This window comes from Pleurodeles waltl, chromosome 1_2 (genome assembly GCF_031143425.1).
Source record: "Pleurodeles waltl isolate 20211129_DDA chromosome 1_2, aPleWal1.hap1.20221129, whole genome shotgun sequence".
NCBI lineage: Eukaryota > Metazoa > Chordata > Amphibia > Caudata > Salamandridae > Pleurodeles > Pleurodeles waltl.
This window is the reverse complement of record NC_090437.1, coordinates 1,038,219,920-1,038,244,679: the sequence shown is the minus strand read 5'-3', so window position 1 is coordinate 1,038,244,679 and position 24,760 is coordinate 1,038,219,920. Positions and strand designations below refer to the sequence as shown.

The 24,760-nt window shown below is 43.4% G+C and overlaps 1 protein-coding gene across 1 annotated transcript in view; it reads left to right on the top strand.

Moving 5' to 3' along the window:
* DTHD1 (death domain containing 1) overlaps window positions 1-24,760 on the top strand; it is a 167,091-nt gene that overhangs the window by 117,365 nt on the left and 24,966 nt on the right. The gene's annotated exons all lie outside the window — the stretch shown is intronic.

Below are 24,760 nucleotides of genomic sequence, written 5' to 3'. Positions count from 1 at the left end.
GGTAAACTTAATGTGTCAACATGTATGTTATCTGAGACAAAACACGGTAGTCTTTTATACACATATCCGCGTGTTTTCTTTTCTCTGCCAAAGATATTGTTGAAAAACTAAATTATCTGCAACAATAAAATATTCTTTTTAATCATATTGCAACCGTAATGACATATCATGTGTCTACTTCCATTGTGGATAGCCTGAGCATAACCTCTGATGATGGACAGGAATTTATTGTCCCAATCTGCACTCACCTTACACTTAGAAGCCAAAGTCAACACGTACAGTTTACTGCATCCTACAGCAGCACAGATATATATCCTCAACATATAGTTCATGTTGCTTCATAACTTTTAATGTATACCGCCTAAAGCAACATTCTTGTGTACTATAAAACAACATTCTCGTGTAATATTGTGCTAATGCTACCCAACCATGTTCAAAGCTCTGATTCTGGTTGTGCCTTCATAGAAGGTCACTGACCTGCTAGTAGTAGTGAGATGGAGAATATTGTGATATACCCAACATCCTAGCACAGATGGTCCACCTGAAGATAAAGAATGTAGGTCAGCTGTATAACTCACATTTGTATACCAGGGATGTGCAATTTGCACTCTGACTGTGTAACGAGGAAAGATGTACCCTGAGACACGACTGCAGTAAGAAGTAGTAGAGTATTTATTTAGGACACCTCACCCATCAGGAACCAGGAGCAACTGCCAATAGCAACTGTCACCTGGCCCAAGAAGCACATTCACAATTCCCTGTTCTACATTGTACATGCTATAATCGAACACTTGGTAAGAAAAGCAGCAGAATACCACACTTCTCCCCCTTCAACATGTTTTAACGAGCTTCAAATAATAAAAGCACAAGGATGAAAACATTATTTCAAACGTGACATACAATAAAATGTTGTAAAAAAATCACGCTACAATACTGTACACAATATAACTTAAAGAAATTACTAAACTGCAGATTAACTCCCTGAAATTCCATCTACAAAATAGCTTGAAGTTACATAAATAGTAAATCTATGAATAGTAATTCCATAAACTCCTACATACCTCAACATACTTTTTAAGATATGACAGATATTTACATTTGTGAGAACTTTTCATCCTTGTTGTCACCTTTCCTTTTGTTGAAGTATTCCTACCCTGATTTTAATTCTCATCTTTTGTCTCTACAGTGTCATACATCACTTTTATCTTCTTCAGAATTCATTTTAACACTACAACACGTTTATTCCACACTCTGCCAGCAATAGTTTTAAAAGCATTGTTAAAACACTTGACCATTCTAGTTGGTCCCATAAATTATGACGGCTCCACACAAACTACAGGAGCTTTTATTCTTACCCAATCTCCTACTTTTACAGCTGTATTTTTTACAGCTCTCGTTTTGTCAAAATACTCTTTTCCTTTCTTCTGCAGCTTCAGTTCTCAATCTGTCCACTCACCCATACCATTATTTTTTATCAATTTGTTCTGATCCATCCAACCTGGGCACAACATATGGTTTGGGAGCTCTACCTCTAAATAACTCAAAAGGAGGCTTTCCTGTCAACCTATGTGGTGTCATGGGATGTGACGTTACACAGTTTTGAAACTCATCTTTTCAATTTAAAGTATTCATCCTAGATATATATGCTTTCTTTAAAAATGTGTTGAATATCTCCAGAGCTCCATTAATTTCTGGTTGGTAAAGCAAACATTTTTGATGCACAATTCCACAGGAACCTAAATATTCCTCTTTCATCTTTAATGAAAATTGAGTACCATTGTCTGAAAGAAGTGACATAGGAACACTTTCCCTCTTAAATACCTCTCTTAGAAATTTGATGAGAATATTTTACATTATCCCTTGTACACATGTGACCTCAACCCATTTGGAGTATAGATCCACTAACACTATCAAATAAGGCATGCTTTGCCCTCCTCTAAATGGATTTCCAATGTCAAAATCAACTCTCTGCCATGGATGCACTGGTAGTCTATGATACACTAGTGGTATTTGTTGATGTGTCAAAACCTTGCCACTACTCCTACATTCAACACAATCCCTTACCTCATGTTCAATACTCAGATTCATACCCATACACCAAAAAATTGCCCTTAGTCTACCATAGGTGTTTACAATTCCTAGGTGACCCTGCTGTCCCTCTGATAATAAACCTTTCCTTAAGCTGAAAGGGGGAACTAATCTTGTTCCCCTCAACAGCACACCTCTGTCGACTGTTAATTCATCTTTTATCATGTCAGTCCCTCCTATTGACCTGAGTGATTTGCTTGCATGATCTCAGTCAATTGATCATACTTCTCTAACTTTAATTCCAAACCTCTTCTAACAAAACAACCTAGATGACTTCACACACATCTATATTGTCCTCCCTATATTCATCTAGTTGTTATTCATGCATTTGTGCAGACACCAACCTAGATAAACAATCTGCAGATAAATTGTTGACAACAGGTACATGCTTCACTTCAAACTCAAAGTCCTGTAAAGCTATCACCCACTTTCAGATTCTGAGTATTCTGTGCATACTCTTAAATCTCGTTCTGCAAACCAAATTATGAAATTTGTTCAAAGACCAAAAAATAAGGCCAAGTCCTTCGTCTCAATAGCAAAAAACCTCTGCACCATGTAAATTCCTCGAGGGGCACTCAATTAGCCATTCCTTCCCATCTTTCTTTGGTTTCAAAATTTCACCAAGCCCCTTTGAACTCTCCTCAGTGACAATACATGCTTGCTGTTAGACCTGGCATCCTTGGCATAGTCTCCCCTGTCTTTTTGCATCCGCTTCCTGTGTTTTGACTGTGTGCTGGACTTTCTTTTTGATGGTTTTTGGTACTTTGAGCACTTTACCACTGCTAAATTGCAAGTGCTTCCTGTGTAAAATGTATGTGTTGTTGGCTTTTTAATGATTGGCATATTTGATTTACTAGTAAGTCCCTCGTAAAGTGCACTAGAGGTGCCCAGGGCCTGTAAATCAAATGCTACAAGTGGGCCTGCAGCACTGATTGTGCCACCCACCTGAGTATCCCTGTAAACATAGCTCAGACCTGCCGCTGCAGTATCTGTGTCGGCAGTTTTAAACTGCCAATTTGACCTGGCAAGTGTACCCACTTGCCAGGCCCAAACCTTCCCTTTTTGTACATGTAAGGCACCCCTAAGGTAGGCCCTAGTTAGCCCCATGGGCAGGGTGCAGTGTATGTTAAAGATGGGGCATGTACTGATGTGTTATACATGTCCTTACAGTGAAATACTGCCAAATGTGTCTTTCACTGTTGCACCGCCTATCTCTCCTGTAGGTTAACATGGGGACTGCCTTTAAATATCTTTTGAGTGCAGTTTCTCAATGGGAGCAGATAGAGATGTGGACTTTGGGGTCTCTGAATTCACAATTTAAAAAAACACCTTTTGGTAAAGCTGGTTTTTAGACTGTGAGTTTGAAAATGCCACTTTTAGAAAGTGGGCATTTTTATGCTTAACCATTCTGTGCCTCTGTCTGCTTGTGTAGTCCACACCTAGGTCAGACTGACAATTGGGCTATTGTGAATTACCCCTAGACAGAGACACAAAGGGAGCTGGGGTGTAGCCTGCATATCCTGATGAGTCTCCCGAGCTATAGTTTGTAGGGAGAAGCTGACACTTACACCTGAAAGGTCTGTGCCTCTCCTCACACAATGCAGTCTCCAACCCTCTGGTGTGTGTCTGGTGCCAGGCTTGGGCAAGGCATGATCTTGTCAACAACAGAGATTTTCCTTTGAAGTTTTCCTACTTCAAAGACAGAAAGGAGGATAAGTAGTGGATCCAAACCCCCAGAATTTTAGATTACTTCTGGAGTCAAGAGGAGTCTCTGCCAAGGAAAAGAGTTGAAGAGCTGGATGAGGATTACTGCCCCTTTGCCAGGGCTTTGCTGGGTTGGTCTGCAGTTTCTGCTTCTGCCTCAAAGAGGACAAAGACTGGACTTTGTGGTATATCACTACTTGTGAAGTGTCTCTAAGGGCTTGGACTGAGCTTGCCCCCTGTTTGAAGTCTCAGGACCATTAAAGACGTCCTCTGCCAGCACCTGGACTCCCTTGCTGAGACTTCTATCCTGCCAAGTGGTGCCCACTCCAGTCCCTGAGCCCTTGAAAGGTGAAGCTGGTGGAACCAAGACCGAAATCCATGCACAGGAGCCGTGCAGGAAAAAATTAGACATACCACCTGCAACGCGGCTGTAAAAATGACACACCACCCGTATCGTGGCTGAGAAATTGACACACCATCTGCATCGTGACTGGGAATTGATGCATCACCTGCATCGCAGCTGGAGAAACAATGCAACACCCACTTGCGGCTGCTAAAATTGATGCAACACCCACGTAGTGCAGCTGGATTTCTTATGTATTGTCACTGGGCATCAAAATCAATGTAAACCTGCACGAACCAGAGGTTTCCCATCCGAGAAATTGACGCATCGCTCTCTTGTGGGATAGAAAAAAACACATCGCTAACCCGACCGGAGAAGAAACAACACATGACCTCACTTGCAAGTAAGGAATCGACACATCGCTGACTTTTCTGACGCACGCTCTCCCATGCAGTTTTATTTTTCATGCAAACCAGGTACTTTGTATAAAAGCAACACATCCATTGTTTTCTATGGAGTAAGACCCCTTTTAATTTAAAAATTCATACCTTTGCTTGTGTATGTTGGATTTTGTTTTTTTGGTCTCGTTGTTTGATTTAGAGAAATATCGGCTATTTTTCTAAACTGGCGTTGTGTCTATGAAATGATTCACAAAGTGTAGGGCAAGAGAAACAAACTATCAGAGATCACATGCCACTAGTGCTAGCTGAAGGATAATCCATTCAAGAGCGGCAGACTAACATTACCTTAACAAATAAATGTTTTCATTGTATTACTGTACGTGTTGGTACAAATACATTACACATTGCCTTTGAGATAAGCCTGACTGCTTAAGCCAACCTATCAAGGGGATGAGCAGGGGTTATCTTAAGTGTGTATCTTTATTGCCTTGACCAGAGTGAGGGTCCCTGCTTGGACAGAGTGCAAATTAACTGCCAACCAGAGACCCCATTTCTAACACTTGGTCTCCTGGAATGAATCCTTGTAAGTTGGGCGCCTTTCTTAATTCATCTTTTAAATTGACAGATTCCTGTTGACACTCAGGAGTCCACACAAACTCTTTTTTCTCACCAACAGACCTCTCAAATGTGCAGATTTATCAGCTACATTTTTATGAATTTGCTGTTCAACATTCAAAGAAAAGTGATAACCTCTTCCTTTGAAGACAGAACTGCCAGATTTAAAATAGTGTCCACAATTCCTTTTTAGGTGCAACTCCCTATTCAGAAAATAAGTGGCCTAGGTAATTTACTTCCTTCACCAAGAATCTAGATTTCTCTTGTCTTTAGGTCGAACCAGCACCTAGAAACCTCTGTAATGCCTGTCTAACCATGGAATTGTGTTCAGTAATAATATAACTTTATATAAATAAGTTGTCCCGATTACATTTCACATCCTTAACTCCCTTAAGTACCAATGCCATCACTTTCTGAAAGATGCATGATGCTGACACCAGCCCAAATGTCATCCACCTAAATTTGAATATGCCCGTGGCAGTAATAAAGGATGTGAGCTCTTATGAAGTTTCAACCAATTCCACTTGATGATACGCTGCTGTAAGATGCAGCATTGAAAAGTACTTTGCACCAGCCAATGTTGACACAATGGGGGTTATTACAACTTTGGAGGAGGTGTTAATCCGTCCCAAAAGTGACAGTAAAGTGACGGATATACCACCAGCCGTATTACGAGTCCATTATAGCCTATGGAACTCGTAATACGGCTGGTGGTATATCCGTCACTTTACCGTCACTTTTGGGACGGATTAACACCTCCTCCAAAGTTGTAATAACCCCCAATATCAGCAAAATTTGGAAGGGAAATTTGTCAACAATGACTTCCTTATTTGATGTTCTTAAATTAATACAAAGTCTGATATTTCCATTACTTGTTTTATCCTCAATTATGGGTGCTAACTGCTCCATAGCCTCTACTGGTGTTATGATTTCTTGGTTGATTGATTTTTGTAATTTTTGATCTGCCTTCTCTTGAATTGCCTCAGGAATATACCTCACCTTGTCTACTTCTGGTACAGCCCCTTTCTTTGATCTTATCTGATGTTTGTATCCCTTCAAACAACCAAAACCGCTTCAAACAAATGAAGACATTTCTTTCTCACAATTTACTAGGCTTGACTCCCCCTCTTGTGTTTGCAACTGGGGTTCAGCACTAGGACTGAGTGTAACACCTAGCAAGCTCAGATAAAGCCATCCAATTAAATAATCTTTTTCTTGAGACGTAGTTTTAGCAGGAACAAACCATTCTACATTCTGTAATCTAAGACCTGGTAAGATACGCAGCAGCATATCACAGACTGATTTTGTTTTGGAATGCAATTTGAATGGGAATGCAATTTGTAATGCAACCTATGTACTAATAGGTCACATTGAAAATTGTCCATTCATAGGTGGTGGCAAAATTACCAGCTTAATGCATAATATTAAGCAGGTGATTATCTGAGTCCACTGAATGCAGGAATGAAGGCCCGCAAGTCCTAGCAGACTTCAATGCCTGCATTTGCTTTCCCAAACAGGAATCATTTCAGGTCAGCCATGTTCCTTCAAGGAAATGGTGGTGTTTTTAATTAAAAAACGTCTTCCATTTGGGAAAACAATGGGAGCAACACTCAAACATGGAAAGATGTTCCATGTGCCGTGGGACACCGTATTTTTTGTAAATTGGTTACCACTTCCTTTAATGTATCGGTCACTGATTAGTAGTTTGTGACCACAACTCCAGTAAAAAATGATCAAGAAATATGGTTGTGGTTCACAAATAGAAGAGGGTGCCCCTTTCATGCATCCTCCCCTTTGCGGTTTGAAATGGATCACAGCGTGGGTTTAGTAAAAAGAAAAAAGCCATTTTATAATCTCAAACCACATGATTTCTGGATTGCAGCATTTGCAATGTCAAAGTGGCTTTGCAAAAGTAACCAACAATTTTAGACATGCAGAACTACTTCATCATATCTGTTGAATTTATTGCACATTCATTAAATATTTTCAAAATAGTAGGTGTTTTTAAATACGTCCACACCATTAATTCATTATACCATGAGTAGGAAATCACAAAGGAACAAAAATCATCATCTGTTGTGTGGCCAACATGTACCTGATCAATTCCAGAAGAAGGCAAAGGACCTGATTTAGTTCTTGGCGGGTAGAATACTTTATTACAAATGTGAAGGATATCCCGTCCGTCGTATTATGATCTCCATAGGTTATAATGGGATTGTAAAATTGTGGATGGGATATCTGTCACGTTTGTGACAGAGTATTCCCCTCTGCCAAGATCAAAATCAGGCCCAAAGTGACTTTACATCTGGCTTTACTATTAAAAAGATTGTGAGTTTTTACACTACCATGAAATGGAAAACGTGAAAGTACATGTCTAACGTTTTAAGTACAATGCACCCTGCTATGAGTTGTTTAGGGCCTTTTCCGGGCGGGGGGGGCTTACTTATATATATTAATAATTGAGTAATTCAGTTTCCAGCTTGATGTTAGAACTGTCAGCCACAGGGTGGTCGTCCTCAAACTTTGTGCCTTCCTCCTCCATTTTGCTCATCTCATTTTTGTTGGTTTTAGGACTCTGCAAACTTTACCACTGCTGACCAGTGCTAACGTGTATGTGCTCACTCCTCAAAGCATGGTAACATTGGTTTATCCCCAATAGGAATATTTATTTTACTTATAAGTGCCTAGTAAAGTGGTAATACACGTTCCCAGGGTCTTTAAATTATATTCTACAAGTAGGCCTGTAGCACTGCTTGTGCCACCCATTTAAGTAGCCCCTTTAAAGATGTCTCAGGCCTGACATTGCAGTCTATGTGCAGGTTTTAACCTGCCATTTCAACTTGGCAAAATAAACTTTTTTCCAGACCCAATAATTTTTAATACATACAAGTCACCTCTAGGGTAGGCTGTGGGCACCCCCTGGGGCAGGGTGTGATTTATTTAAAAAGTAGGACATACAAGTTTATTTTTTACATGCTCTGGTAGCGAAAACTTCCTAAATTAGTTTTTCACTACTGCAAGGTACCTTTCCCATCGGATAATGATGAAGTTATCTTATTACATTTAATAGGCTATATTGTCCAAATGGGAGCCAATAAACAAGTTTATCTTTGGTGTTTTTCGAATAGAAATAAAAAATCCTCTCTCATGGTAAAATCGGATTTTAAATTACAATTTTACAAATGTAATTTTTAGAAAGTTGGCATTGTTCTGTCTTAGCCATTTACTGTCTGTAGTCTGTCCCTGGGTCACATGACTGGGTGAGGCAGACAGTTGGGCTTTGTGTATTCCTCCTAGACAGTCACACACAATGGAGGATGTGCCTTGATGGGCCCTCACTGGAGGATGGGAAAGCAGAGCGGGGCACAGCCCTATTTCCACGTGAATAGGCTGTCTCCTGCATCCTCACAAAGGGCTGCATCAGGTTAAGGGTCTGCACAACTAGAAATGACCCCTGTGGACTATTTCTGACAGAGTTGTCTGACACAGAACTCTATAAATCTAGATGAGCTTAACTCCTTATAGAGAAGAGTGAGAGACACTGACCTGTTTTTCTCTGAAGGGGGAACTATAAGCAAATACCAACTTGAAGCTAAGACGACCCCATAGTTGCCATACATACTGGGGGATTCACAACACTGTGTTTTTCTAAAAATGTCCACAGAACCTAGATGGTGTACCTTAACCATGTAGCCTTTCACGTTGTCTATACCTGGGCTTCTATGTTGCTAAAAAAGCACTCAAACTAAAACTAATGGGGTTATTCCAACTTTGGAGGAGGTGGTAATCTGTCCCAAATGTGACGGATTTACCACCAGCCGTATTACGAGTTCCATAGGATATAATGGACTCGTAATACGGCTGGTGGTATATCCGTCACTTTACCGTCACTTTTGGGACGGATTACCACTTCCTCCAAAGTTGGAATAACCCCCTAAATGTCTAAAATCCCCTAATCTGGAGAAATGGCTCCATCTACATAGCAGCCTGATAAATTCAAAACTGGCCATTACCATTTTAATTCCACTCATGTCTCTCCTCAGACAATCATTCCAATCAGGAACAAGCTCAGTGTACAGCAGTGATACGTCTATCACTTGCAATCTCATCAGCTAGCCATACACTCCACTAACCCCCCTCGCATGTAAAAAACAGCCAGTTTAAACTTGTTCAACAACATTTGAATTTACTGTCACCCGTTTACCTTCATATGTCTTCTCTGCATCAATTGTCCATTTCCACTTTAAAAGAGATGCCCACTGTAGCAATCCAATATAAAGTAGCAGCAGCAAAACCTACTAGTTGTCACATTATTATTGCATTAAACACCTACAATAACAAAAATGTCAAAGGCAATGCTTCATGCACCTTATGCTCGGAAGTAGAGTATCTCCTGGCCATTCACAGAACCAGATGTAAACACAAGGGTGTTTAACATTCATCAGAAGTAGCCCCTCAACTCTTGAGAAATCTGCTAGGGATACTTCCACGCTAAAACAATTGATGCAGTTCAGAACAAACTTTTTCTAACCCTACTGATCCACCCATCATGTATGCTACAAATATATGCTGTGCAATATGCCCAGCTAAGGCCGATCGGATTTGGTAATTGTAACTACAACTGCCAAGGCATGGCTCCAGATGAACAAGGTTGAGTCCACAAAACGGCAGTGTGACCTATTTACATTGTGACTTGGCTTGCCGACACTAGTAAGACATGTAGTCAATCAATTAAAGCTTCTTTTGCTCTGTATACCTATGCCATGCTGCAGTCCTTGTAAGTAATTGAGTTTGTAGTTTGCACAGTGAAAACAAAATAAAAATCTAACCTTTATATCAAACAATATGCATGGAAATAACATGTGATACAATAATGTGAGAAATATTCCAGGCTGCCTTAGAACCCAATAGGAATTCTGATTGTATGGCCTAATTGTCCTTAATAATGAAGCAGAGACAATTAGGGGCATATTTATACTCTGTTTGTGCCGGATTTGGGTCGGTTTTTTTTACGCAAATCCGACGCAAAACTAACTCCATATTTATACTTTGGCGTTAGACCCGTCTAGCGCCAAAGATCTTGGAGTTTGCGTCATTTTTTTGCGTGGACACCTACCTTGTGTTAATGATATGCAAGGTAGGCGTTCCCGTCTAAAAAATGACTCCTAGGCATGTGCGCCGTATTTACACTCCCGGGCAAAAATGACGCCCGGGAGTGGGCGGGTCAAAAAAAATGACGTCCAGCCGCTTTAGCTTCATTTTTTAACGCCTTGTCAGGGCAGGCGTTAAGGGACCTGTGGGCTCGGAAGGAGCCCAGAGGTGCCCTCCCATGCCCCAGGGACACCCCCTGCCACCCTTGCCCACCCCAGGAGGACGCCCAAGGATGGAGGGACCCATCCCAGGGAACTTAAGGTAAGTTCAGGTAAGTATATATTTTTTTTTTTTTTGTGGCATAGGGGGGCCTGATTTGTGCCCCCCTACATGCCACGATGCCCAATGACCATGCCCAGGGGACATAAGTCCCCTGGGCATGGCCATTGGGCAAGGGGGCATGACTCCTGTCTTTGCTAAGACAGGAATCATTTAAATGGGGGTTGGGAGTCAAAAAAAATGGCGCAAATCGGGTTGAGGCGAAAATTTTGCCTCAGCCTGACTTGCCCCATTTTTTGACGCCCAAGCTCCATTTTCCCCTACGCCGGCGCTGCCTGGTGTAAGTCATTTTTTTGGACGCACACCAGGCAGCTCCGCCGGCTAACGTCATTCCATAAATAAGGTGCCCGCATGGCGCTTTGGAATGGCGTTAGCCGGCGTTAAATTTTTTGACGCACAACTGCGTTGGCGCAGTTGTGCGCCAAAAAGTATAAATACGGCCCTTAGGGGCATATTTAAGAAAAATGACGCTGCACCTAGTGCGGAGCCACTTTCCTTACTCCACTTAGCACCCCCCTACTGCCACCTTGTGTGCACCGTAACTTAGACATGGCGCAGGGTAGGGGGCAGTAGCATCATTTTTATTGACGCTATTGATGTACTCTGTAGGAGTAGCACCAAAATATTGGCGCTACTCTTGCAGAGTACACAGGGGCCCATTATAAATAATGGAAGCCCCCTTTTAATGCCTGCTCTGAACAGTCTTTAAAAGTGCTGTAAAAAATAATGCAAGGAAATCTCTAAGATTTCATTTTGCCATTTTTTCAGCTCCCCTAATGGGGGAATGCCCCCTCGTATAAATTAGGCTTGGCACAGGCATAATGTAGCGCAAAGTGTTACTAAGTGGCTCAATAAATGCATTGTGCCACTTTGTAAATATGGCGTGAGAATTTTGGCCTCATTGGGCCACATTAGCATTAAAAAATTATGCTAAGGTGGTGCTAGGGGCTTATAAGTATGCTATTTTAAAGAGGGGGGAGATTACTGGTCCAGTGTACTGTCTCCTGGATATAGTCTTAAACAAACAAAAGGTACACTGTTCCAAAAAGGAAAGAAAAAGAAAGAGCACAGACAACCCTAAAAGTAGAAGCACAAACCCTCACACATCCCATTGGATGTCATGCTTTATCATTGGGTGTGCTCCTTGTCAGACCGGCGCTGCAATGTCTGAGGGGCTCCCCATGTCGGGGGCACTTTGCCAGAGATCAATATCTGACGGGTTCCCATTTCGGAGGCACTTTGCCGGATATCCTAAACAATACCGATGTGCCGTTGGAAACTAACTCGGCGGAGAATGCCACCAAGCAAGGTCAACAAAGGAAGGAGAGTAAATTAGAGTAAAATTGGCTCAGAACCCTTCTATTAATCATCAATTTATTCATTGGTTTAAGAAAAGGTTCAGGCCTAGGTTAAAAAACAAGTGGAGTGTATTGATATAATGCTCAATCACTCTCTCAAAATACATTAAGCGGGGAATAAGAAAGTTCTTACTCCCTCTCAAACGGGTCTAAATGTTTCGCATCTCTAGGGTCCAAAAGGATCCAACGATGCTTCTTCAGGACCAAAAGATAAAGAACTTCTCCTTAGAAAAGGACGTCAGACCTCACTGTGCCTGTAAACGTCAGTCAACTCAGCTACGGTCACTTACTTTATAAATAATGCACAACTGGCTAGTCTAGCAAATCCGGGTCGCCGATCCCAAATTATGGAAACAGCCCCATAGGAATCTCCTACCGGGGAGAACGGGTGCATGAGTTAGTTACAACCAATCCTCTGTTGTGGACCTACCCCGCAGCTGCATTCCTGAGCTGAACTGCTTCAGTTTAATGCCTGCTGTGAGCAGGCGTTAAAAGTTTGACGCAGTGAAGTCACAGAACGACGCAGTGAAATGTAAATTTCAAGGCGTCAGTTCCGCTTGGCTTTTTGCCTGGGAACTCCTACCTTTCATAACATTGCCGGTAGTTGCCGCCCAGGGATGAAAAGTGATGCTTGTGGACTCTAGCATCACTTTGTGGATTTGGAGTTGTTTTTGCACTGCTGTAGCGTAAAACAAATGATGCTGTGGTGACGCAAGGGCCTTGTAAATAAGCCTCTTGATTTCCAGACATTGGGGGTCATTATGACCTTGGCGGGCGGCATCAGCCGCCCGCCAAGATCTGACCGCCATGCGGCCGCCAATGTTACCGCCATGCGGCCGCCAATGCAGCTGCACCCCCGCCGCGGCCATTTGGAGATCCCGCCTGGGCCGGCGGGCGGAAACCTGGTTTCCGCCCGCTGGTCCAGCGGGGATCACGGCCGCAACATAGGAGCCGGCTCCAAATGGAGCCGGCAGTGTTGCGGCTGTGCGACGGGTGCAGTTGCACCCGTCACGCTTTTCACTGTCTGCACAGCAGACAGTGAAAAGCCGCATGGGGCCCTGTCAGGGGGCCCCTGCACTGCCCATGCCAGCGGTCGGGGACTTGTAATCCCCTGCAGCGCTGTCCTGGCGGATTACATCCGCCGGGGCCATTGTAGCGGTAAACCGCCGGCCCCGGTGGTGTGACCGCGGCGCTACCGCTGCGGTCAAAATACGCCGGGAGGCACCGCCAGCCTGTTGGCGGTGCTCCCATCGTTTTGGCCCTGCGGTTATAATACCGCCAGGGTCATAATGACCACCATTATCCTTTGTGTGCTATATAGTTTTATCTGTAGAAACTGTGTCTGTGCAAATTTAGTGATCATTTCGATGGAAACTTTTCTGTATGTAAGCACTACCACACAATGCATCAGTAATACATGTGTGACAGTGTTCTACAAAATGTGCCATCAGCTATATATCACTTACCCATACCACCGTCCTGCTAAGTGGGCGTGGTTCATATGCACTATTTGTCCTTTGTGTTGAAAATTACCCGCACTTCAGTGACCCAACATTTATAGCAGCATTTCCACTCGGAATATTGTTCCAGCACCATTGCTGCTATGCATGATTCTTAGTCAGGCCATAAATACTGAAGTGCAATCTCTGCATTGCAGTTGTGTAAAACAACAGAGTAAAAAATTCCGAATCTGTTGAGGAAGAATTTAATTTTGTATATAACACTAAGGTCAGGGAGCGGCCTGGTGAACTCGTCTCATCATATTTATGAAACAAATGTGACAGCTAACGACGTACAGTCTCACGCTAACGATCTGTAAATTGGGTTTCGCAGATGATAAAATGATGCAAACATATTGTTATGGGGATGAAGTTCGTCTTTATGGAATATTGGGATGATAATTACATCTGATCGGGATGTGACTATTTATTTTGACATGTTTATAATACTATAACATTGTTTTTCATTATAGACTTTGGTTAGTTAGTACCTTGTCACAGTAAAGCAGGTACATGCGCTACATGTAACCATTAGAACTAACCACCAGATGGAGGCATTGCCTTAAGATAGGGATTACTCGTTAAATCATTATTTCAAAAATGTCCTCCGTTTTTTGTTCTCCTTTTTAATAAACCCGATCTCACGTGTTTTTTTGTATAAAATGAGTCGTAAAGGCAGTTAATTTATTTCTAGTCACTCTTGCTGTAGAATAACTCGGATGCACGGAGAGCGTTTCATTCTGCTTAGCCAGTCCATGGGGAAGTAATGCAAGATCTTATGGCACATTGCTGGAAAGAGAAATTGCTCCAAATGTACTTTTCGAGCACTTCCACCCTTCTCAAGAGAACCCAAAAAATCCTAATGATACCATGACATTAACAATATTTTTTTTGTTTTTACATAGCTTGCCTATTACTACACTTTCGCAGTATTGAAGCACTGTAAATAGTAGGCGTAATTTACTACCAATCGGTCTATAAATGCTCGGTTGATAGGCCTCGGAATATGAAAGTGTAAGTTCGCCCTGCCCCAGGATGTATATGTATGTCACTTGCAGATTACTTCTAATGTTAGCAGCGAGCATTTACGTAAATGAGCTGTTTAGCTGGGCTTTTATCCATTAGGATTTAAACTGACCTATGAATACGGCACAGTTTCTTCATAGAATCTGTCATTGTCCTTATGGCCTAACATCCAAGTGCGTAACCACGCTAGCCATGGCACACTTTTCTTTAGCTTGTTTTGGTAACTTGAGCTGTGATGTGTGACTAGGCACTTTCACCAAGTTGATTCTAAGAAATTGGGTATTAGCTGAGAGGGGTGAGAGCCTCAGTCAAGTAATAAACACAATCCTAGTCAGAGTGAACCACAAAAGTTGAAAAATAAAACCTGTGCTTAACTCTCTTGTAGCTCAGCACAAAGCAGTCAGGCGTGACCTAGAGACAATGTGTAAGTAGCATGCAGCACTCAAACAGTAATGAAATGAGAACACAATACAGGAAAAATCCCAAACTAATTTAGGAAATTAGAGTAAACTTTAATAAACAAAATCAAACCAATATACAAAAGCCCAACAAATAGAAATGAAGTTATGAATTTTTTAAGTTTTCAGTAGAATTTGAGCCAGAAAGCACAAAGCGCCAAACACAGTTATCTGCGATGGACTGCGCGAGAGGTACAGGGACTAAGTTTGTCCCAGTGGAAAGTTTACCTTCTAAATGAATCCAGTTTCACAAGAAAAAGCTCTCATTGATGGGGATCGTCAGCAGTAGGGCTGCAGATCTTTAGAGGGACTCATTGACATTGGGTTGCCGAAGTCCCAGGCTTCGGTTACAACTTCAGACTGGCTGTACAGTATTTGTCAGCGTGAAGATCTGGTAGACGGTTGGAACTTCACATTGACAGGAAATGCAATGTGGTTGTTGTTAAAGAAAACAACTTCAAGCAGTAAAGTCCAGGGTGCAGGAAGGTCTCATCGGCAATCAGAAGCAAGTTCTGTGTGGCCTTGGTGAAGTCTGTTCATATTTGTGAGGAGACTCTGTTTTTTCACCCGGAGCCCAGTTCTTGCAGTTTTAGGGTTAGAGGAGTACACTTTGACACCAAACAAGGAACCAGGACCTGGGGACACCTCTTGGGGCTTAGATCTCACTTGCGCTGGGGCCAGCAGCAGGGTTAAGATTGGTTGAGTCGGAAGTGGTCAGCTGTGCAGTTGCAGGGAACTAATGGGGTTCTCGATTGACGGCAAGCAGATCCAGTCTTCTTTCAGGCTTTGGACAGCAGGGCAGTACTCATCACAGTGCCAGCCTGTGTGTGGGGAACAGCCCCTTTGTCTAATTCTAAAATGGTTCTGGTCCGTTCTTCCCCTTCATCTGGGTTTGGCTCCAGTCTGTCTAGGGAAACAAAACAATGTGTTTTCAATGTTGGGCTACATGTGCCAGTGACAAGACATGCATTTTTGAACTCAGGAAGGGCAGGATAATGCCCTCAAGCTCCTCTTTGAAGCTCAAGAAGGGATGGGTACAACCCCCCAGGCCATCCTGCCCAGGAGAGGATAACTCTTCCCTCCATCCAAGGCCATTTTGTCCCATTAAAGTTGTAAAAAAATTATCTTCATAATGTTAGAAATGGGGTCTTTGGTTGGCAGTCAGGTTACCCCCTGTCCCCTGTCACCCTCAGCTAACCCCCGTTCACCCCTTTGGTAGCTTGGCATGAGCAGGCAGTCTAAAGTTCAGAGTGCTAGCTGTAAAGTATTTGTACCAACACACACAGTAACTTAATGAAAACACTACAAAATGACACAACACAGGTTTAGAAAAATAGGAAATATTTATCTAAACAAAACAAGACCAGAACGACAAAAATCCAACATGAACAAGTTAAATTATTAATTAAAATGCAAAAAGAGTCTTAAATCGTTTAGAAAACAATGCTAACACTGTTAGCGTTGAAAAGTACCTGGGCCTCGTTAAAATAACATGCACGGGTGAGTGTGCGTTCAAAAAGGTAATCGGTGCGTCGATTTCTCACCCGCAAGCGAGCTCATGCATCGTTTCTCTTTCTCTGGTCAGACCATCGTGCATCGTTTTTCCTCCCTGCAGGGGAGCGATGCGTTGATCCGGGCAGCCCTCGGGTCCGGGCAGTTGTTGCTTCATTTTTCCACGCCCAGCAAGGTTTGCGTGAAAAATTCTGCCACACGGTGATAGCAAAACCACGCTGTATGGGTTGCTACTATAACAGCCTCCGTCAGCGATGTGGCACACCGTTTCTCCAACCGCATACGTCGATCTCCCAGCAACAATGCAACCGCTGCATCGATTTCAGCCGCAAAGCTGGTGGCGCATTGTTTCTTTAGCCGCTCTCGGAGGTTGTGTCGTAAGTTTCCCCACACGTTGGTCTGTGCGTGGATTTTCAGGCTTGGTCTGCCAGATTCACCTGTCAAGGCCCCAGGAACTGGATAGGACACCACTTGGCAGGGCAGAAGTCTCAGCAGAGAGTTCAGGTGCTGGCAGGGGAAGTCTTTGATGGCCCTGAGACTTCACCAACAGGAGGTGAGCTCAGGACAAGCCCTTGGAGAGTTCTTCACAAGTAGAAAGGCACGCAAAGTCCAGTCTTTATCCTCTTACACAGCCAGAAGCCGCAACTGCAGGATAGCTCCACAAAGCACAGTCACAGGCAGGGCAGCTCATCTTCCTCAGCTCTTCTCCAGACAGAGGTTCCTCTTGGTTTCCCAAAGTGATCTAAAGTCTGTGGTTTTGGGTGCCCTTCTTATACCATTTTTGGCATTTGAAGTAGGCTTACTTCAAAGAAAAGTCTCTCTTGTTTGTGACATCCTGCCTTGCCCAGGCGAGGCCCCAGACACACACCAGGGGGTTGGAGACTGCATTGTGTGAGGGCAGGCACAGCCCTTTCAGGTGTGAGTGACCACTCCTCCTCTCCCTCCTAGCACAGATGGCTCATCAGGATATGCAGGCTACACACCAGCTCCCTTTGTATCACTGTTAAGAGAAAGGTACAAACAGCCCAACTGTCAAACTGACCCAGACAGGGAATCCACAAACAGGCAGAGTCACAGAATGGTCAAAGCAAGAAAATGCTCACTTTCTAAAAGTGGCATTTTTGAACACACAATCTTAAAATCAACTTTACTAAAAGAGGTATTTTTAAATTGTGAGTTCAGAGATCCCAAACTCCACATGTCTATCCGCTCCCAAAGGGAATCTACACTTTAATCATATTTAAAAGGAGCCCCCATGTTAACCTATGAGATGGATAGGCCTTGCGACAGTGAAAACTGAATTTAGCAATATTTCACTGTTAGGACATCTAAACCACATTAGTATATGTCCTACCTTAAACATACACTACACCCTGCCCATGGGGCTACCTTAGGGGTATCTTACATGTAAGAAAAGGGAAGGTTTATGCCTGGCAAGTGGGTACACTCGCCAAGTCGAACTGGCAGTTTAAAACTGCACCCACAGACACTGCAGTGGCAGGTCTGAGTCATGATTACAGGGCTACTAATGTGGGTGGCACAACCAGTGCTGCAGGCCCACTAGTAGCATTTGATTTACAGGCCCTGGGCAGCTCTAGTGCACTGTATTAGGACTTGCCAGTAAATAAAATATGCCAATCAGGGATGAACCAATTACATACACATTTTGTATAGGAACACTTGCACTTTAGCACTGGATAGCAGTGGTAAAGTGCCCAGACTAACAAAACAGCAAAAACAGAGTCCAGCACACATCAACAACCTGGGAAACAGAGGCAAAAGGTTAGGGAAGCCCACACCAAGGTTGCCAAGTCTAACACATAACATCACTCTCACATAGTCCCCACTGAACGGACATAGTATTGTTTTAGTTTCCATAAATGTACCCAAGCTATGTGCCAGGTTCACATAATCTTCGGTGTCTTGATTCCGCTGGCTTAAATCAACATGTCCTGAAATTCTTATAACTACCACCTTCTACATGAATCATCAGTTCAAATTACCCAAGCATCACATGACCATAATGTGCAGACTTCAAATCCATCTTTATGTGCCACAGAGTACTTTTGCCCCAGACAAACCTATTAATGCTTTGGAAAGTACGGTGGCATAGCATGATCAGTACTACTTATTTTAGAAAAAAAAAACAGTTTGTAAAGGGGACATCATTTCCATTGAACCAAGACTAATCTTGCAGATTAATTTACTAAATATTTTTAGATGAGAATAAGAATGAAAGGGTCTGGGAAATAGAAGCCATAGGCCCTGATTCTGACCCCGGCGGTCTGAGACCGCCTGGACCAGGGTCGGCGGGAGCACCGCCGACAGGCCGGCGGTGCCCCGCAGGGCATTCTGACCCGCGGCCAAAGATTTGGAAAACCGGCGGTCTCCCACCGGTTTTCCGCTGCCCATGAGAATCCTCCATGGCGGCGGAGCACGCTCCGCCGCCATGGGGATTCTGACACTCCCTACCGCCATCCTGTTCCTGGCGGGTCTCCCGCCAGGAACAGGATGGCGGTAGGGGGTGCCGCGGGGCATGGGCACTGCAGGGGCCCCCGTAAGAGGGCCCCACTCTGTATTTCAGTGTCTGCTATGCAGACACTGAAATACGCGACGGGTGCCACTGCACCCGTCGCACCTTCCCACTCCGCCGGCTCAATTCTGAGCCGGCGTCCTCGTGGGAAGGTTGATTTGCCCTGGGCTGGCGGGCGGCCTTTTGGCAGTCGCCCACCAGCCCAGGGCAAATCCCAAAATACCCTCAGCGGTCTTTCGACCGCGGAGCGGTATTTTGGTGGGGGAAGTCTGGCGGGCGGCCTCCGCCGCCCGCCAGACTTAGAATGACCCCCATAATTTTGATGCCAGCTGTGACTGACCTCTCACATAACACAAATAATCTGGTTTACAGAACTTAAATAGTGTTGCTAAGGATTACCTTAGCTTACTTTAGGTTGCTTGGTTCAAGCAGTAAAAAGTTCCTGTGGGTGAAGTATGTGTACAACAGTTAGTTATAAAACAATATGGTTAAGGTACAAAGACCCTAAAAGTCCAAACCTCATTAATTACAAGGAAATATTTAATAAAACTAAGCTACACACTCAAGAAACATTGGTACCATCTCTTGTAAATGGCATGGGATAAAGTAGTAGAATGACACCAAGGAATCTAAGCAGGCAAAAATACTCCACATTTATTCACATTTATTCAGCGGGTGCAAAACTAGAGTCTTAAATAACTTATAATATTGATTTAATTAAGTTTCACTAACCAATTGATGCTGAATCCTGGCAAGCCCTCTCAGTTGATCAAAGAAAGGCTGCAGGCTATGCAGCTCCAGTTTGAAAAGTTAAGTAGTTTGTTTGCAGGTTTTGGGATACTTGTCGGTAAACAATGAAGATATGCGGATCAATGTTGCTGACTTTCCAGCTTTATGTTGCTGATGCCCTGATGATTGAATATTGAACGATGTATCAAAGTGTCAGTATTGAACCCAGAAGGAGTTAGCTTGAAGAAACTATGTGATGCTATGCAGTGATCTGTGACTAGCTGCAGTAATGTCTTCTGGTAGTAATATGATTCTTGTTTAAGATACAGCTAGCCTTTACCACCAGATTGATGCACAAAATCTACACTACAGAGCTAATTTCCAAAATGCTACTGCTGTTTGCATATTTGCATTGGCATTAGCCTCTTTCTGATTGGTGCTTCACAGGGTCTCAGAACTTTCTCAGCACAGAGTATTTTGCTTATCAGAGCAAGTTCCTGCATAAGGTAGGGTACCACCAGCAGGCAAGCTATTCTCAGCTCCAAATGACCCCAGATTAATTTATCAGGAACCTTCAATCCGCAGGCTGTTTTTGGAGAAGGGTTCAAAGTCCCTTTGACTACAAAGGCAGGATGAACCCTTCTAGTTCTGGAATGATCTATGATCTCTATTTTTAAATTAATAATAATTGAAACTGTCACATGTCATACCCTTTCCTTAATGACATTATAATAACTTTCCTACTGTAGGAAGGGGGATTTTGTGGCACAAAATGTTTCAGAGATCACCTTGCATATGACCAACATGATTTTCTTTTTGGGAATAAAAAGAGTAATACTTCCCTCTACATGAGAGTCATCTCCCTCGACTGGGGCAGCGTTATTTGTTTTTCACTACCCTTCACCCCTGGGATTGCCGGCATTAACAAACAGAAAAGAATAGCTATATGTCCACCCTTGTTTGGCCATTTCTCAGGTGGCCCTTACTCCGTCATTCCATCGGAGAGGTTTGGCTATGGTGGTGTGAGAGTAGTTACCCCCATAGCTAACCTGAAAGTCCACCCACATTCAAATTCGGCAAGCGGACCTTCATGTTAGCCACATGTATAGAGTATACGTTCCCTCAACATAGAAACTGGGTCCTAAATCTTGGTGGATTTGTTATAGTATCACAAAATTGCTTGAAGTGGGAATTCATAGCACATGACTCAGTTCCCTAGGTATTAACCTATTTTCCAGGTGTTTCCCACATGGGAGTTTTACTACCTTTTAGTTTAGTAAATGTCTAGATTGTTGGGACTTCAGAGTGTGGTGTTCCTACACCACTTGGAAATCCCCATTTTGCCAGAAGCTTTGCATGCAGCCAAATTGGGACTTACTCCAAACTTGTAATAGAGGTGCACGTGCAAATATTATTTCAATTAAGCTGACTCAATTGCAGCTATATACTCTGGTGCAACAGTAATTCAGTGAAAACACTACAAAGTGACACCACACAGGTTTAGAACCTTTACAAGACAAAATGACAAAAATCCAACATACAAAAGTCAAGATATGAATTCAAAGAATAAGAGTCTTAAATCCTTTAGAAAACAGTGAGAACACTGTTAGCATGAAAAAGTACCTGCGTTGCATCAAAATAACACTGCACAGGCGAGTGTGCATCAGAAAAGGCCAGCGATGCATCGATTTCTCACTTGCAAGCAAGACCGTGCCTCGTTCGTCCTCTGGTCGGGTCGGCGTGCAACGTTTTTCCTTTCTGCAAGAGAGTGATGCGTCGATCCGGACAGGCACCTCGGGTCCTGGCAGGCTTTGCGATAATTTTCCACACCCAGCAATGTTTCTCAAAATCCCATCGCACGGTGTCAAGAAACCGCGCTGTGTGGGACTCGCGTCGTTAACAGCAGCCGCTGCGGGTGTTGCGTGCCGTTTCACCATGCACATTGCGTCGATCTCCCAGCCGCGATGCAGGTGGAATTTTGATATTGTTTTATACTATGCCAGTAAGAAGGACTGATGTGCTGCTGAAAGGACTGTCACTCTGCTAGAATCTGCTGGACTCTGCTGGACCTCTGCTCTGCTGTGCTGACCTGCTGCCTGCTGATGTCTTTGCCAAGTAGTGAGAAGGACTGGACCTACATCTCACCAACCCAGAATCAAGTGACTCTACAGGCCAGATTTAAAGAAATGTGGCGCAGTGCGGTGCTGTGCCAAAATTGTCAGCGCCGCGTCAGTTTAGAAAAGCTGGCATGCGATATATTTAAAGGAATACGGCGCACCCCTGCGTTTCCCGCTGCGCTGGCACTAAATTTAGCTGCCAGCACCAAAGCAAGCATCCTTGCACCACGGTGCAAGGATGTCTGTGTTGAGGGGTATGATTGTTTAGGTGCGGGAAGGTGTCCCTTCCTGCACATAAACAATCACTATTGGCGCTTTGGCACTTCTGAGTGTGCTGCACAATGCAGTACACACAGAGGTGCCAAAGCGTCTTTTTCAAATGATTGTTTATGTGCAGGAAGGGACAACTTCCCGCACATAAACAATCATTTGAAGTACACTCTGCATTTTTGGAATGGCTATCCTATTTCAGCCTTATTGCCTTTTAGAGATTTAACAGTTTAAAATAAGTTACAAAGCCTCTTTCTGCTATTTAGTATTTTTACTCTTTTTACTGTGGGTCGATCTGCTGTTGGGAACTTTTAACCAAAGGACTCAGTTTTTTCAGTCCTCAGGGGTGCTACTTTTATAAATATTGGTTTTGTGGTTTTTACTGTCTTTTTCTGCACCGGTGCCCGGTTTTGGGGGCACCTGGTGCATCTCCTTTTACTTTTTATTCAGCAGCCATTAAGGTGCCATTTTCCGGCAGCCATCTTGGTTGCCGGTCTAGTTGTTGGTGCTGGAGCCAGGTCAGGCCTCCCCCATGCTCTTTTTAAACGTGGGCAGCAACCGGCACCAGTAAGTACACTCTGCATTTTTGGAACAGCTATCCTATTTCAGCCTTATTGCCTTTTAGAGTTTTAACAGTTTAAAATAAGTTATAAAGCCTCTTTCTGCTATTTAGTATTTTTACTCTTTTTACTGTGGGTCGATCTACTGTTGTGAACTTTTAACCAAAGGACTCCGTTTTCTCAGTCCTCAGGGGTGCTACTTTTATAAATATTGGTTTTGTGGTTTTTACTGTCTTTTTCTGCACCGGTGCCCGGTTTTGAGGGCACCTGGTGCATCTCCTTTTACTTTTTATTCGGCAGCCATTAAGATGCCATTTTTCGGCAGCCATCTTGGTTGCCGGTCTAGTTGTTGGTGCTGGAGCCAGGTCAGGCCTCCCCCATGCTCTTTTTAAACGTGGGCAGCCACCGGCCGTGCAGCGGACGCGCCTAAGGCAAGCCCGTCTGCCCCCGTCCGCACCCTGACGAGCCCAGGGCCCAGAGATGCTGCTTGTTTTAGGTATTCAGCTTCACATCTTTATGCTTTTAGAAACACCCAGATATGTTCCACTCCTGTAGGGCCTAACCAGTCGTCTGTGTGTCCCCCCTGTTCTAGTTGTTCTTGGGCTCCCAATTTCATCTCGCCTTCTAATACCTCCTCCCATCAATTAGGTAAGCTATTACTGCTTAACTGCCGCTCCCTAGCGGCACACTCCTTACATATTCACATGCTCCTTGAAGAGCTATCGCCAGATACCTTGTTTCTCACTGAAACCTGGCTGAATGGAGATTCTTCAACAGATTTATGCAGTACCTTACCCCCTAACTATTCTAGAGTTCATTTAGACAGACTTCATATGAGAGGTGGAGGTATAGCTATTATTCACAAAATCTCCATTAAATCCTCAACATTCCCACTGGAAATTCCAGGATGTGAAAGTATATTCTTCTCTCTGCACTTGTCTTCTACTTCTACTTTCTCAGGAATCCTTCTCTATTGACCCCCCGGCCCGTGTGGAGTCTTTTTAGAAGTTATCCCAGAGGCAGTGGCCAGTTCTATTGGGAAGGCCTCTAACTTAACCGTCCTCAGCGATTTTAATATCCACCTAGACAATCCTAACTGTCCATCGGCTAAATCATTATTAGCCTCTTTTACCTCTATGGGTATGGACCAGCATGTTACTGGTCCAACTCACACGAAAGGCCATACTTTAGACCTTTTTTTTTAGTAATATCCCTAATCTTACCTTCTCCTCCTCTCTACCTCTACCCTGGACCAATCACTAGTGTCACTTACGTTTCCCTATGATGCTCCTAGAGAGACACAGCCCAGGTGCACCACAATGGGTCGTGCTTGGTCGAAGTTGGTACCTAGCGCTTGGCATATGGCACTCTGTGCTTCTCCCTTAGCCAGTGACCATGCCTCCATTAATACGGTGGACCTGTTTAACAAATGGATTTCTACCTCTTTAAACTCAGTTTTGCCTTGCAAACTGAGGATGAAAAAACCTGCTCATAAGTCTAGTCCCTGGTTTTCATCTTCTCTATTGGACCTTAGAAAGAACTGTAAAAAATTGGAGAGAATTTGGAGAAAAGATTATAATCCTTCTGCTAAAGAAGCCTATAGATCAGCTATTAGATCTTACCATCATAATATTAAGACAACACAAGCTCTATATTACAGCAGTAGAATAGAGAACTCGTCCACTTCTCAGAAAGAAATCTTTCAGATCTTTAAGTAGCTCACTATACTCCCTATGCCGCCCTCCCCGGTGGAAGCTTCTATTATGCATAGTAATGTATTAGCGGCTCACTTTCAAGACAAGATTAACAAGATATACTCCGGTTTTCCTCCATGTCCCTCTCAGAATAATCTCATGGGGCAGGAGATTAATTCTCCTACGGGTATGACCCAGTTAACCAATTCTTCCCCCCTCACAGGTACTTTGATTAGGAATTTTCTTGCTAATATCAAATCAGGTTCTCCCTTGGACCCGGCCCCTCCTTCTATTCTTTTGAAGGCAGCAGATATTGTTGTTGGTCCTTTGACAGAAATACTTAATAATTCCTTGTCCGCTGGTATTCTTCCCAGTTCCCTCAAACATGCAATCATAAAGCCTCTCTTAAGAAAACCTAAGCTG